This window comes from Ursus maritimus, unplaced genomic scaffold (assembly GCF_017311325.1).
Source record: "Ursus maritimus isolate PB19 unplaced genomic scaffold, ASM1731132v1 scaffold_7, whole genome shotgun sequence".
Lineage (NCBI taxonomy): Eukaryota > Metazoa > Chordata > Mammalia > Carnivora > Ursidae > Ursus > Ursus maritimus.
The window spans coordinates 82,776,711-82,791,304 of NW_024426885.1; the positions used below are offsets into that span (position 1 = coordinate 82,776,711).

The 14,594-nt window shown below is 39.1% G+C and overlaps 1 protein-coding gene across 1 annotated transcript in view; it reads right to left on the reverse strand.

Annotated features, from left to right (window-relative positions):
- The window catches only part of RYR2 (ryanodine receptor 2), a 528,108-nt gene that overhangs the window by 225,479 nt on the left and 288,035 nt on the right, over positions 1 to 14,594 (reverse strand). The gene's annotated exons all lie outside the window — the stretch shown is intronic.

Sequence of the window (14,594 nt, forward strand, 5' to 3'; positions counted from 1 at the left end):
ATTCAAATTGTTTTTAGCAAGGGACTAAGATGAAATGTTTCAGTATGGGGGGATGTGGAGGGATGTTTACATACTCTTCATTTCCTTCTAGAATATTTTACACAGAAATTCAAGTACTCAGCACAATAAACACAGTTGCTATTGGAATACGCACGACAGAGCAGAGGATCAAATAAGCAGTGGATCCTAAGAAAAAGCTAGGAACCGTCTACCACTATGAGAGACACTTCTCCCCTTGCTGAAATTAGTGACAATAAGAGCAATATATAACCCTCAAAATGGCAGGAGACAGTAAAAATTACATCCTATAATTCATAATGATTTCACTCAGTTTGTATTCATGGCGATATATGCGCAGATAAATGGTTGTAGAACAGTGCTACCAACCGGGAAGCAAGAACACACCCAGCTGTGTTCAAGGAAGTGTGAATGATGAGTTTCTAGTTAAAACTAAAATCCACAGCTGTCTCTGCAGCTGTGATAGCTCTTGAAGCAGCAGTCAAGGGAAATTGTTTGAAATAAGTGTCCCCAAAGGAATCCACGGAAAGGACTGGATAAATACAATAGACCTGAGACAGCTTGAGCCACATTTGCACAAATTGGCAAATCGAACATCCATTTGACATAAACTAGGGGATACCAAGATAGAAACATCTCGGATCGTAAAGACTTATTTCTTGCTAGTCACTTTACGTGAAGAAGGAATCCCTACTCTATAAATGAAGCTATAAATACCTGCATAGAGATCTTTGGGTATTTGTTATACTAATATTTGAGCTTATCTGTATGTCTGAAATATTTTCATTTAAAAAAAAAAAACAAGTAACCTGGTTTGCACACAAAGAGTCACGTCCCAAACTGTTCGCTATGGCTGCATTTATGATCCCAGAGAATATTATCTGCACAATAAATATGTTTTTTCCTTGAGCTGTAATACTATTTAGTCTTTGAATCTGGTTTTCAAAGGTTCATTAATATACAGAAAAAATATTCGTAGTAAATATTATTTTATGAAAGAAAGATACAGCATATGATTTATTTTCAAACCTGGGAAAGCACTAGAAGTTTTTTTTTTAATTAAAAAAGTGACAAAATGGGGAAAAAAGTTACAGAATGGTGGTATTTTTAACACTCTTTGTTCTTTCTTTTTCTGCCTCTCGATTTAAATTTTCTTCACTGAATATGTAACTTACTATGAAAACAAGTGAGATCCTTTGTAAAAATAAACTATTCATTTAATAAACTGAAGAAGCAGAAAATACCTACATCTTTCTCATGCAGAAACATGAGTAGTGTGGGTATAAAACAGTCAAACAAGTTCAGCCTCTTGAAGATCAAGCTCTCAACGCTGCTGGATGGGCAGTGAGCTCAGTACCAGAAATCTTGCCAATAAAATCAAATGAGTACAAGACTTATGAAGAGCAATTTAGTAATATGCATTAAGACACTTTCCACCATTCATCTCCTTATCCAATCAATACTTATGAGCACCTGCCATAAGTGTACCCCAGAAACTGGGACAAGAGTTGACTAGCACACAGACAGCAGCCCAAAAGTTCTCACCGTCTAATGAGGTGGGAAGACAGACAAAGAACTTACACCACCTGAGCCATGAACGGAGATGGGGTGCTAAGAGCAGAGGAAGAGCAGAGAGATGAAATTCAGGGCAGTTTCTGAGGAGTTATCATCCAAGATGGCAGACGGGCGTAGGTCCTATGGAATGACCAAGATCCCAGAGCTTCGGGTCTGAGAGACCTGCATCGAAATCTCGTTCCACCAATTCTCAGCTATTTGACCCTTGACAAGGTACTTAAATTCTCTAAGCTTTAATCCCTTCTTCTGTAACATCTACCCCACAGGATTACGGTTTTAAAAATAAGATCCTCTGCAGATAGTGCTTAAAACACGGATGCTCAGTGAACAAAATTTGAAAATGGGGGGGGGGTAGGTAAAAGTAACTAAATACCCACAATAAAAGAAATGGGCAATTATGGTACATGCACAAAATGGAGTATGTGGGGGCATTAAAGATCATGTTTAGGACTCATCGGAATATAACGGCAGGGAGAGAGGAAACAAATATAACAAAATAGAAACAAGTGGTGATTCCAGCTGAAGGGTAAACAGGTGTTGATTGCACTATTCTTACACTTTTCTGAAAGGCTGCTTCCCAAAATATAAGGTTGGTTAAAAAAGTCAAAAGTTAGGTTTAAAATGTTTTTATGTCTTTTTTTCTATAATAATTTTTTATTATATTATGTTAGTCACCATACAGTACATCCCTAGTTTTTGATGTAAAGTTCCATGATTCATTACTTGCATGTAACACCCAGTGCACCATGCAATACGTGCCCTCCTTATTACCCATTACCAGCCTACATTTATAACATTAAGTTAAAAAGGTGGCTGGAGAAAATAATTTTTACATCTCAAAGCTTTAAATGGAAGAAAAATACATTAAAGTCAAATTTCTCTCTGAGTAATGGGAACATATATAGTTTTTAGCCATTTTCATTATACTCCTTTGTATTTTCCAAATATTTGACCAGAATTTATTACTTCTTAATACATAGATGTAATTTTTCATTAGTTTCCAGCAGATATACACTTGCACATGGTATTTCTACTGCTTTCCTGTTTTAGGCCCCTTTCAAGGAATGTATTCATGGAAGTATATCCTTAAGTAGAAATTGGCATATGTTTTTTTTTCTCTTTTTAATTTAGATGAAGTAGAACTTAATAAAAGTTAAATCATACTGTGACTTCTGAAGATGCAGTTTTGTTTTGTTTGTAGAGAGGGAGAGAGAAAGAGAGAGAGGGAGAGAGAGAGAGCCAGCTGTGGGAGGTGGGAAGGAGTAGAAGTAAGAGAGAATCATAAGCAGGCTCCATGTGCAGCACGAAGCCAGACGAAGGGCTTAATCTCACAACCCTGAGAGCATGACCTGAGCTGAAAGTAAGAGTCAGCCGCTTAACCAACTGAGCCCCCCAGGTGCCGCTGAAGATGCAGCTTTCCTAAAACCTCTGTGATAATAAGACAACCAGTATTTCTAAAAATTGCATGTTTTTAAATTAGCATATGCACAGCAGGAACAACTGGGTGGCCTTGATGTCAGGGAAGAGAATGGAGGAAAACTACAGGTATTTTTCAGGCACATGACAGAAGGACCAGGCCTCAGGCACTTGCATTTCGCCAGTACTTGGCAAAGTGCCTTGCAAATAAAGATGCAGACAAGGGATGACATGCCCGTCACATGAGGCTCCCTAGTAGTGGCTAATGGTCCCCGAGTGTTTGTACCTGATGCTCCTCTCACTGCACGTTAACAAACATTGGTTGAGATTGGAATCATTAATATCACTTCCCAGGCAAGGCAACCAACATTTTAGCTTAAATTGCTTGCTCACAACTAAGTGGCCAGAAAAGAAACCCAAACCTGTCATATCCTGAGGTCCATGCTTTCAGCCAGGGCCATACATAACCACAGAGGAGAGCCTTTAGGTTTCATGGGCCACACAGTCTGTCAATACCACTCAAACATGAGCTGAAGTGCAAAAGAAGCCATATAAATAAATGAATGAGCGTGACTGTATTCCAATAAAACTTTATTTACAAAAACAGGTGGCAAACTGGATCTGCTTCAGGCCTTAGTATGCCAACACCTGCTCTAAGTTACTATTCAACATTGTCTCCATACAGTATCAGGTCCCACCATTCAGTAAGTATTTAATGAACACCTGCCATGTGCCAAGCACTGTTCTTGGCTGGGGTTGCAGCCGTGAACAGAATGGAAAAAAGTCCCTTTCTGGAGCTTACCTTCGGGTAGGCATAATAAGTAAATAGTTACACATACATATATAAAATAGAACATCAGGAAATGACAAATGCTATCAAGACTTACTGAACGTTTGCCATAAATTAAACAAGATGGGTCGATAAATGACATCCCTCTTAATAACTACCCATAGCAAAACATGGTAACTGAGGTTCAATTCTTTATTAGTTCGAAATAAGCTGAACACACAAATACTCCAACATGAGACGACAGATTTCCACGAATTCAGGCATACACCTCGGCATAAGTGAAATTTTGGTTCTACCTTCCTGTGCTTTGCGTTCTGCACTTTCTATTCCAGTTACCTTAACTGACACCCTGCAAGTAACAAAGCCTGCTGATATCTAAGGGAAGTTTTCTTCCTGGCAGTGGAGCTTAAATTTAGTGCACATGAGTCCAACTGGTTTCTTGGGGCTGAGCCAGACCCACCCTAGCCATTTGTAAATCTGTTAAAACAGTAGCTACAACGTATGGTTACACTGCTTCCTCCAACAAAAGACAGATGGCTTCAGCAAATTTTAACTTTCTCCGTTGCTAAGCCTCCCTGTTCTGGAGCAGAGGGGTATGTGACAAGCGTGCAAGTCCAGCAAAGGAGCTGGCAGTCACAGGATGTGGGGGTGTGATGCGGGCGGGAAATCTGTGGCAGGGGCTAAACTGAAAGAAGAGAAAGCAGATCACAAGCATACCAGCTTGTTATAAGAACATACGGTTTCAGACTTCGAAATTTCTGAACTACAGATACGAATCCACATTTATAACACAAACCAAATGGCCAGAAGCGGTAAAAATGGCCAATATTAGACTAAAATGTACATTGGAATTCTTTGATGAGAAGGAAGAATAACACTTAATACTGGCTTAGAGTGTGCCAGATAATGTATAAGCACTTTCCCATTTATTATAAGTTATTAACCTCATTTTTCAAGATGATTTAACATCTTTTATTTTATTTATTTCAACAAATAAGATGTTAAATCATTTGTCTAAGGTCCTATAGCTGGTTAAATGGGAAGCAAGACTTTGAATCAAGAATGCAAGAGGGAGGGTAAAACGGAAATAAGACACACTTGCCTTAGATTTCTGGGCTCTTTAGAACGGGAAGGGGCATAAAGAGATCATTTCCAGTTAGAGCTTTTTATTTTAAGAAAATGAAAACAAAGAGGCTATTTGCCCAAAGCCATACAAGAATTATTTTCAGAATTGGGTCTAGAACCCAGGAGTTCAGACGTGAAATATGCTGTTTCGATTCCACTTTGGCTTAGAAAATGACTTAACAAATACACTGAGTAAGGAGTTGGGGAATTTACGATGTTTCAAGTGCATCTTTAGTGCAGAGACTTTGTAAAACCAGCTTTGGCACAAACAGGGACATTCCCACACTTTCTTCCAGGCTCTTGGCTCACCTCAGATAATCAAGATCAGTAGGCAGTTTTATTTTTTATTCTGAATACTATTAAGTGTCCTTTTTTCATCCACATATACAACGCATACATCAATTAACTGGTCAGTTTAAGCTAAGCAGACTTTGGTTTTCACTGAACTCACCAATCATCTCACAGTGAATTTCCCCAAATAACATGTGCGGAAAATATACACGTAAACTCAAAAAGACAGAAACGAGATCATCTGAAATTTAACTCTAAATAATCAAAATAAAAGCTGCCCTCATTTGTTAAAGTTGTACATATTTAAAAGTTTTATTCCTGGAGAAGTCCAAAGAATTTCTAGAATCTCTCTTTTCTGATTCTAGACAAAACTATGAAACAGGTTATGCCAGTTCACAAAATCTTCAGACTCTAGAATTTTTCTACCACCTTATAACTAACTGCATTTATCGTCACTCAAAAAATCCAGTGTCCTTGGGGCTGTTTGGATGGCCCCACTGCAGTGACTCATAGTCTTGACTTCCTCTCCCGCTAATTTTTAACTAGGGATATCCTTAATAAGTTACTGTCCCAGGTGCGATACAGACATTCATCTGAGGTCTGTATCAATGGCAGGTTTTGCAGAGTGACAGAAAGGACAAATGTTATGGGAGAGCTGGAAGGCGGGGAGCTGGGGCGGGTAGGTCCTTTTACTCTTAAATTCATGTCATGTTGAAAACTTTCTAAATCTGTATCCACGAAGTGGTTAAACTGTTGGAGTATTTCAATAGAGCATAAAAGAATATGTTAGTCTGACAGTTCCATGTTCTTGTTTCCTTCTTTCTTTTTTAAAGGTAGCATGATAAAAATCAGTAATGGAAAGTTATGCTTCCCCCTCTTTTTCCTTACAGGGCTTTTCAGCTTGAAGCTATGCAGTTATTTTAATTACAACAATATTCTTCTGTTTTGCTCCCATGGAAAGGAATTCCATGCGGTCTGAGCCCCAGGAATTCAGTTTTGCTCACTGTCCTTCAAGGTGGCAGAAACAGCATCAAAAGCATCAGTTCGGGATTTGGTTATAATCATTACAGATGTACAACATGAGGGCCCGGAGCTGATCTTTACTTACAGAAGAGACAACGAGGCTGAAATGCTCCCATATGATGACGCATTTACACAACATAAGATATGTACCTACAGCCGACTTTGTCAAATGCAGGTAATCTCCAGACCAAATAACCATTCTTCCACCATATGGCAAGATCTTAAACGGCTCTCTTCCTTGCTCTAAATCCAGGGTATGATTAGCTCTTCAAACCACTGCTAACAGAAGGCTCCGCACATAAATCAAGAGGGCTACCAGGTTAGTAGGGCACATGTGCGGAGGGCCAGTGTATCAGTGTATTAGTTTCCTAGGGCCGCCAAATTACAAAATGCCACAGACTAGCTGGGTTAAATAGAAATCTATTCTCACATTTCTGGAGACAGAAAGTCCAAGATCAGGGCGTCCACAGGTTTGGTTTCTCCAGAAGCCTCTCTCCATGACTTGGGGATGGCTGCCTTCCCATGGCCTTTCCTCTGTGCCTGGGCACCCCTGGTGTCTCTTCATCTTCTTGTAAGGACCAGTCATCCCCGATTAGGGCCTGACCCTTATGAACTCATCTGACCTTCATGATTTCTTTAAAGGTCCAAATACAGTCACATCAGGGGGTTAGGACTTCAACATATGAGTCTGGGTGGGGACGGGGCACAATTCAGGCTGTAACAGGTGGGTTCGAGTGATTGAATTCAGCAGAATGCTGTATTCCCCAGCAGACACACCTTCTCTGAAGCCATGCTTGCTGAGCCCCAAGCATGGGCTCTCAAAGGAACCCCTGGATTAGAAGAATCTGAACTCTAGGAAGAATTTCAGTTAATACTTACACAGGGCATTTCTTTTTTTTTTAAGTAAGCCTAGCTGATTTTTCATACGCATCAGGAGATGGCAAGCCCTGGCAGAAGTCAGACATGCATTCATCGTCACGGTAGTAAGAATTGGCTCATATTACACAAATTTTTCTTTCAAATAAGTGTGGGACACGAGTTACATATTAGAGGAAATTCTGTGCACCATTAGTGTGTCAGGGAAATGTCATACCATTTGCACGTTTCACCACTGTTACTTTGTCCTTGTTTCCTTTTTTGCTTTACTGTTGCTACTTTGTTTTGCTTTTCTTACATTTACATTTTTCTCTACATTTATATTTTGTGAGGGAATCTGAAATGTATAGTGTGTGACACTTAAGAAAGTGACTGAGTAGATCTGGTCAACAACCAAACTAAGGAACCAAGAAAGGAGGGAATGCCTTTTAAGTTAGGGTATGACTCCATGTACTACTCACATAATTTTAGGGGGATAGTATGGCTTTAGTATAAATGAGGTTTAACTGGGAGGCTCGGGAATCCATCCATATTATTCCAATTGAAATTAGCGATAATTAGTTTTTGACCCATGGAAATTTGCCCTATGAGTGTGCTTTTAAGTAATAAATTACCCTCGGAAGGCAGGGAAGGAGGCACAGGGCTAATAAAAAGTACAATTTGCTATGAGCTGGTATTTGGGATTAAGACTCTGTTTTTAAATTGGGGCACTGGGTTATATCATGTGTGGACCACAAGATTTCCTTCAGTTTCTCCAGAGACCCAGAGAAAAAGCCACTGGCTACTCTTCCTAGCTTCTCTTCTCTAGGCTAATAAACCAAATCTCAGGCTTTGAGATTCTGCCGTTCTGATGGTACCAAAAAGCAAGAGATGAAACCACCCCTAAAGCTCACCAAGGAAAAGGTCATTTCTCCCTGAAGGCTCGAGCAGCTTCAGGCATTCGATGAAGGGCTCCTCCCTCCCTGAGGGGGCCTCAGACTGACCTTAAGAACAGAGGGCAGGGGGAATCATCCCATTCCCACGACCTCACCAAAACTGCAGAATGGGAGAAGAGATTTCAGTGAGATAAACATCCCCCAAAGGGGAGACACATCATTATAATTCCTGTTCACAAATCTTTTGAAAAGTATTATCTCCTGGAGACCTGTGTGGGAACGTGGATGGGAGACCTCTCCCCAGAAATAGGATTCTAGAGAAGAAAGTAACAAGCACCAAGGTAACAGGTAGGACACAAGGCAACCAAATATTAGGGAGTTGAGGGAGATGGAAAAAAGCAAAGAAAAGAAACCTGGGACTGTGGGAAACACGACGCCGTTCATTTTACTTGGCGGGCTCATCTGCAAACACGAGGCACTTGCTCATAAGACACAGGCCATTACTATTCCTTATACCCAGACCTGTAATTTCTCTGCTGTAAAAGGAAAAATTCTTGATAATTTGTGCTGGAGATCACATCCACTTCAACTTATCAGGAACTTCAGTTAATATCGTCTCTCAAACTTTCACCATCAATTTCTCCCTCTCTACCAGATTATTCCCAAAACTCTACACACATGCACATGAATCTTATTTCTTCTTTAAGAATCTCAAGGGCACAGAAGTGGAAGGCGAATTAGTTACAAACTGTTGCTCCTGACACAGTCTCATCATGACCTGCTTTTGCTTTGTTCTTTAGTTGAACCTTTTTAGACACTGTAATAAGCATCTGCTAACCCACCACCATTGGAAAACCTAGAGCCTTCATGATAGCCTACATCTAACCATATTATGTTGATTTTCCCATCTCCCTGCCTCCATCCACCTGAAGAAACCATCACCCCAAATCCTAAAATCAGCAGTCTCTTACTTTTTTTATATGTACTTTAAAAATACACTTTGAAAGTTTTGGTTGTTTGTAACTTTTACAAAAATGGTAACATCCTGTATGATTCTTGTATTCATTTCCTATTGTTTTTGTAACAAAGCATCACAAATTTAGTGGCTTAAGACAAAACCAATTTCTTAGCTCCTATTTCTGAAGGCCAGAAGTCCAAAATGGATTTTACTGGGCTACAAAGTGTCCACAGGGCTTGTGTTCCTTCTAGGGACTCTGGACTCTGGGAAGGATCTGTTCCCTGCCCTTTCTAGTTTCTAGAGACTTCCCACCTTCCCTGACCCTGACGCTTTACTCCTTCAGAACCAGCATCTTCAGATCCCTCCTTCTCTCTCTTGTGCCCCACCCCCCGCAAACTCCTGCCTTCCTCTTGAAAGGACCTTGTGATTACATTGGAACCACCCAGAAAATCCAGGAGAATCTTCCAATCACAAGATCCTTACCTTAATCACATCTGTGAAATCCCTTTGCCACGTAAGGTAATCTACCGACAGGTTTTAGGGATTAGGACATGGACATCTTTCCGGGGCACTGTCTTTGCCTACCAGAGTTATCTTTCAGCACTTACTTCCCTCCTTGAAATATTCCCATTGCACCTGTCACTGCAGGTCCCGGTTTATGCATCCATGCTCCTACAGGTGTATATTGATTGGATGGCTTCCTGGCTTTGGCCACTGAGAGCAGTGTTCCTATGAACATTCTTGTTCATGTCTTCTGCTGTAGAGACATATAAAGGTCATTGGGGAATGGAGCAAAATTTCTGGGTCATGAGTATGAGAATGTAAATATTCAACTTTCAGAGATACTGTCAAACTGTTTCTTTTTTTTTTTTTCTGTTTTTTTAAGTGACAGCACCATGTGCACTCCTAAGAGCAATGGAAAGAGATCCTAGGGAAGGTCACACTTGGTATTGCCCAAACTCTAAAAAAATTTTGCCAACAGAATCTATCTAAAATAGCATCTAATTATGGTTTACATTTCCTTGATCATTAATAATAACAAATATTTCCTCAAATGTTTATTGTCCATCTGAATTTCTCCTATGAGATGTCTACTCATGGCTTTTTGTCGTTTTTCTTAGTGTTTTCAGTTCTTTATGATTTTTTTTAATACTAACATTTTTTTTCAGTTGTTTACATTGCATTTGGGTTCCCCTACCCAAATTGTGTTTTCATTCCCTTTAAGGTTTTTTTTTTTTTTTTTTGGTTGTTTTTTAATGAAAGTTCTTAAACTTGTTAGATTTAGCAGTCTTTTATAGCCACAGGGTTTTTGTTTCTATTTGTTTGTTCTACTCTAAGATAAAGGTTTCCTACCCCATCGTCTAAAAAGATTTACCTATATTTCCTATCAAGAACTGAAAAGTTTAATTTTGACATTTAAAACCTTAGTCCATTTGGGGCTGGCTGTCACATATATGATGTGAGGAAAGGATTCAGTCTCATCTTTTTCATTCAAATCCCACTTATCCCAATCTCCCTTTCCCCATCACTCTGACAATGCCACCCATCATATTATAAGGTTCCATACATGGGCTGATGGGTTCTTCTATCCTCTCTACTTCATCCTATTGATTCATTTGCCTATCCCTGAACTAATACTACTCTGTCTTACTGATTACAGATTCAAAATAAATCCTTACTGGGATGCCTGGGTGGCTCAGTTGGTAAAGCATCCAACTCTTGGTTTCAGCTCAGGTCCTGATCTCAGGGTCATGAGATCAAGCCCTGCATCCTGCTCCATGCTCAGCATGGAGTCTGCTTAAGATTCTCTCTCTCTCTCTCTCTCCTCCTCTCCCCCTCCACCCCGCTGCATGCACGTACACGCATGCACTCTCTCTCTCTAAAATAAATAAATCAATCTTTAAAAAAACCTTATTTATTTTATCCTTCAAAATAAATACAATAGAACATATACCCTATCCTTGCTCTTTACCATAAGTAATCTAGAGATTTTGATCTTTTACCCTTCTATATACATTTTGGAAACATTATATCAAGCCCCATGAGAAACTTCTTGAGACTTTATAAGACAAAGCATGATGTTTGGATGGAATCTATATATCAATTTTGGAAGAATTAGTATCTTAAGGCTATTGTCTTCTCCCTGAACATAATACAGTTCTCACCTATTGAGTAATAAATCTCTTTTTTAAACGATTTTATTAAGGAATGATTGACATATCAAAGGCTATACATACTTAGTGTGTACAACTTGCCAAGTTTAGAGGTAAGTATACACCCATGAAATCATCACAATCTACACCATAAACATATCGATCATCTCCAAAAGCTTACCCCTGCCCTCTTATTTTTATCATCATTATCATCATCATTATTAGTGTGGGGGGTAAGATAAGAACGCTTAAGATCTACCTTCTTTGCAAAATTTTAGGCATGTAATTCAGGCCTACAGTTAAGGCAGGAGCTCTCTAGGACTTACTCATCTTGTATAACCGAAGCTTTATATCCTTTGACTAATACTTCTCTATTTCTCCCTTTCTTTAGCCCCTGGTAGTCACCATTCTACTCTCTACTTCTATAACATTTTAGATACATCATCTAAGTGTATCATGTAGTACTTAATATTTATTCTTCTGCATCTGGCTTATTTCACTTAGTATAATGTCCTCCAGCTATCCATGTCGTCACAAATGGCAGAATTTACTTCTTTTTAAGGCTGAGTAATATTCCATGTATGTGTATTTCACATTTTCTTTATTCATTCATCTGTCAACAGACACTTAAGTTGTTTTCTTACCTTGGCTACTGCAATGTACCAGTTGACATTCCCACCAACAGTGCAGAGGGTTTCCTTTTCTCCACACCCTCACCAACATTTCCTATCTTTAGTTTTTTTTTCCTTTGATTATAGCCATCCTGACAGGTGTGAAGTGATATCTTATTATGGTGTTGATTTGCATTTCCCTGGTGATTAGTGATGTTGAGCACCTTTCCATATAACAGTTGGCCACTTGTATGTCTTCTTTGGAGAAAAATCTGGTCAGCTCCTTTGTCCATTTTTTAAATAGGCTATTTGTTGTTGTTTTTGCCAATGAGTTGCAGGAGCTCCTTGTATATTTTGAAAATTACCCTTTATCAGATATATGGCTTGCAAATATTTTTTCCCATTCCATAGGTTGCCTTTTCATTGTGTTGATGGCATCCTTTCTTGCGCAAAAAGTTTTTAATTTGATGTAATTCCACTTATCCATTTTTCCTTTTCTTGACTGCTTTTGGTGTCATATCCAAAAAAATCATTGCTAAGGCCACTGCCAAATAGCTTTCCCCCAGTTTCCTCTTGTAATTTCACTTTCAGGTCTTATGGTTAAGTCTTTAGTCCATTTTGAGCTGATTTTTGCGGACAGTCACAAAAACATTGTATATGGTCCAAAATTGGATAAAGGGTCCAATTGCTTTTTTTATACATGGAAATCCAGTTTTCCCAACACCAGTTATTGAACGGACTATCCATTTCCCGTTACGTATTCTTGGTATCCTTGTCAAAGATGAGCTGACCATATATGATAAATTTCTAATAAAGTCACTCTCTCAATAAAGTTTAATGATTTTCTCTGTAAAGGCATTGTACACCTTCTGTTAGAGTGATAACTAGTTACTGAAAATACCTGATGTTACTGTGACTGTTATCTTCTCTTTAATTTAGTTTCAGGTTTGCATCTAGTATAGAAACACTAACTTGCTAAATGCTTCAATTATTCCTAGAAACGTCTATAGATTCTTTCCATTTTCCCTGCAAATAATTACATTATCCACAAATAATGATAGATTTGTTGTTCCCTTTATTCCAATTCTTATCACTTCCAATTTCGTTTCTTGTCATATCACAAGTTTGAAAAAGAATTTACTACGACAGACCTTTTTTTTTTTTATAACAGTCTTCTTAGCACAGGAATGTACTATAGTTGCTAAAGTACTAAAAGATTTTGTAAGTGTTCTGTATTTAAATTCTTCTTACATCTACATGTCTTTATATCTGTGCCATGCTTGATTTGGCATGTTTTACCATCATCATCATTTCTCCTTATTGCTACAGAGACATGAACTCAAACATACACACACACACACACACACACACACAGGTTATTAAAGCAATCAAAAGAACTATGTGGTAAGATCAATGGAAATGTGTGTGTATGTGTGTGTGTGTATGTATGTGTGTGTATGTATGTGTGTGTGTGTATGTGTGTGTGTATCCAATATCTACTAGCCCTGTTCTTGTCCCCCACCTAACATGGTAGGAATCACCTCCACTGTGTTTTTGAGGAAGGATATTAAGAAATGCCCCATATAAAAATGATTACTTAAAAAAAAAAAGCTTTAGTTCCAAATTTGATTTGGGGCAATCATCTCTGGCTTTCCTGAGATAGACTAGACTCAGTCAGAACTCATTTCAGGTTCCTCCGTAGGGACAGGTGTCTGAGCTGGACTGGCTACTAGAACGCTGGGGGTCACGGTATGAACGCCAGCCACTGTAGGCAACACGGTTTGTGATAAAAACGACTCCTGATTAGCTAAGAGCATATGGACTGGGAGAATTACGTACACATCTAAGTGATTCCCGACCAAGAGGAGCGCTTGAGGCTGCACCACACGTGCTCAAGTTCCTCTCCTCTCTCCCGCTGAGCAGACTGGCTCCAAGGAGGCCCTTGCCAGTACTTCAGCAACAACAGCATGTCCCTGTGGTTTTTCATACTTGCTCTTTTGAACCCTAGTTGTCTCAAGGGCTATCACTCAGTGGTGATGGGTAAATTAAGGAGCCCATCTCAGGGCCTCCCGTTACAGTTATACCCAGAACAGGCCCATTGAATTTCTTATTTTTCAGTAAGCTGTGTAAAGTTAATTGAGAGGGAAATGGAAAATTCCACTCCAAAAAGCATTTTCAAGTCACAGGCATGGATAAACTCCATTTTATGGAAGAAGATTTAGAATTATGAGTGGCCTCTATGAAGTTAATTGTGAATGATCATAGCTATGTGAAAATAATCACCTGCCTTGGAGACCAAAAGGATACCTCCCCAACACCTCCAACAAAAGCCCAACAATACGCACCATAAAATTTTCAGACAATTCATCAGAATGCTATGCTAACTCTATAATAGGGGTACCAAAATCAGTTTCCAGTCATTTTTTAAATCTTAAAAATTCTGTAAAGTCAAAAACGATGTTTATAAGACTGTACTGGCCAGACTCGCTTAGAGTCTCACCTCCACGATGGTGACTGATCGGACTTTGCAAACAGTACTGCAAGCATTCACATCTCCTATGTGCTTAAATAGTATGGATGGGCATTCCACATTGTTTGTAATTCTAACATCATTCTCTGAATCTATGTGGAATAAGCTAAGCAAATGGAACTCACGCAGGCATTTCCTTCGAATGAAGGAAGGCATGGTATATGATAATTTTTAAATAACAACCAATTAAAAAAATAGAAGCTCAGGTCATATCCATCAGTATAGACAGAAAACACAGAAAAAGTTCCTCTCCCACCTTCCCCCTGATACACCAACACTCATAAAGACAATGCCATAAAAAGGGAAATGGGTGATGGGTTAGTAGAGGGCAGTTTCACCACCCAGAGATACAG